The sequence below is a fragment of the Mandrillus leucophaeus genome, unplaced genomic scaffold, assembly GCF_000951045.1.
Source record: "Mandrillus leucophaeus isolate KB7577 unplaced genomic scaffold, Mleu.le_1.0 Scaffold156, whole genome shotgun sequence".
NCBI lineage: Eukaryota > Metazoa > Chordata > Mammalia > Primates > Cercopithecidae > Mandrillus > Mandrillus leucophaeus.
Window position 1 is genome coordinate 2,847,264 of NW_012101543.1, and position 2,401 is coordinate 2,849,664.

Sequence of the window (2,401 nt, forward strand, 5' to 3'; positions counted from 1 at the left end):
AAAAAAAAAAAAAAAAAAATTTAATAAAAATAAATAAATAAAATGTGTAAATGTTCTCATGGTTAGGGAGAAGGAAGAATTAATTTTGAAACGGGGGGTATTTTGAGGGGCAGGCAGGCCCGGTTATGACAGGAAGGCAGCGTTGATGACACTTGGTACTGAAGTGCTAGAATTATGAGACAAGAATTGGAAGACAAACACAAAAAAGCCTTTAAATTCAATTTTTCTAGTTTACATTTTCTACAGTTTATCCATCCCACAAGATGACTCCAGAACCCAGACGGAAAGAGCAATATATATAGTACCTTTATGCAAATTGCATCCTTTCCCCCAGGTGGTGAAGTGCCATCCCAGGATCCACAGCCCAGTGAACAGAGGGGCTATAGATTCCAGCCCCCTGTCTGCATTTTCTTAGCTGGGCATCATTGTGCACAACTTATACAACCATATGTGCAGCAATCCCTCCCTCCATTCCTCCTCCACCCTCCTCATACATACGGCTACCTGCTACTTAATGAAATATGACTCAACCATCAAGACCCAGCTCAAGTAGCACTTATGTTGTGATTTTCACAGGAGAGGCCTCTCCTCTACTGCCTTATGCTAACACTAGAGACGCATCGTAGAATAGTGACTAACAGTGCCAACTCTGGAGCCAAACTGCTTGGATGCAAATCCCAGCTATGCCATTTCTTAGTGGTGTAACTGTGGACCTGCGCCCTGTTCCTTTATCTATAAAATGGAAGAATGTAAGTAACAATCTCATAAGTGTGTTATGGATATATAACAAGATAACACGTGTAATGTACTTAGAACAATTTTTGGCAAATAATGAGCATTCAGTAGGTATTTGGAATTGCTGTAACTCAGCTGTTGCTAATAGCATATTATTATCACAGTGAATTTTTGTTAGGCTGATATGTGCCTAGTTTTTCTAGTTAAGGAAAAAATTGTATTCATTTTTATATTCCTAGGACCTGGTTAAAAAAAAAAAATTACAGGTTCTAGGCTGAGCAAGGTGGCTCACACCTGTAATCCCAGCACTTTGGGAGACTGTGGGGGGTGGATCACGAGGTCAGGAGTTCAAGACCAGCCTGGCCAAGATGGCGAAACCTCGTCTCTACTAAAAATACAAAAATTAGCTGGGTGTGGTGGCCTGCACCTGTTATCTCAGCTACTGGGATAGCTGAGGCAGGAGAATCGCTTGAACCCAGGAGGTGGAGGTTGCTGTGAGCTGAGATTATGCCCCTGCACTCAAGCCTGGGTGACAGACCAAGACTCATCTAAAAAGAAAGAGAAAGAAAGAGAGAGAGAGAGAGAGAGAGAAAGAAAGAGAGAAAGAAAGAGAGAGAGAAAGAGAGAAAGAAAGAAAAGGAAAAGTACAGGTTCTAGAAGATACTCTGTAAACTTTTGTGAATAAATGAGTAAGCCTCTGGGTCACAATAGCCAAGGAGATTCCTCTCTTGGGAAAACAGGATTCCAGAGAGAGAGAAGTCCCAAAGAACAGTATATCCCACGTTTCCGGCCCAGATGCCCCAGATCCACTTAAATGGAAAGTAGAGAGAGTTTTGTGGTATGAACCTGTGGCGCTGCTTGAAAAAGCAAACGCCCCATTGCTTGAGGGCCCAGGAGAAAAGGTTTGCGAACAGTGGGTGAAGAGAGGATATTCCTTCCAAAGCTAGACCCTGCCAATCCCAACTAAGAAGCCCCTCCTCCCACGTGTTTTATACAAAAGGTGAGATGGATCCATGTGAAATGGGGCAAGCCTTTGATTGGACAAGCTCAGGGATAATAGTAAACAGAAGGTACTTTAGATTACACATCTCTAGGCATAGGAAGCTCACCAAGACATTGAATGGCGCTTAGAATAGAATAGTGATTAGCACAATGTTGGTACTCAATAAATAAGTGTTAGATTGATCCATAAATTATAGAAAGAATAAAATGATGAACAAACTACAAGGAATAAGATTATCAATCAATCAGTCGTGGTGGCGAATCCTCAAATTATATTGTGAAGGTGACTGGTTAACAATAGTCTACAGTGTCCTGAGGAACACTGGATCAAGGAATTACTAAAAGGTCTGGAGTCATTTGCATTTGAAAAAGGCTGTATGCTATACAGTGGAGAGTTTTTAAAAATTAGCTTAATAAGAACTCTGCTTAGCTTTATTTGGTTAACAGCATGAAACATTTGTCCCTTGCAAAGTGTTCAACAGTCTATCTCAAAGTTTAAAAAACACATAAAACTAAAATTAAATTTATGCTTAGAAATATAAACTATAATGCACGTTTGAAAACAAGGGCAATTTCTGGTATGAAGCTATGGCATTTTTAAAAAATTCTGTGGTGGTTAAATACTGTTAGTGTTTTTATTTATTTATTTTTTGAGATGGAGTCT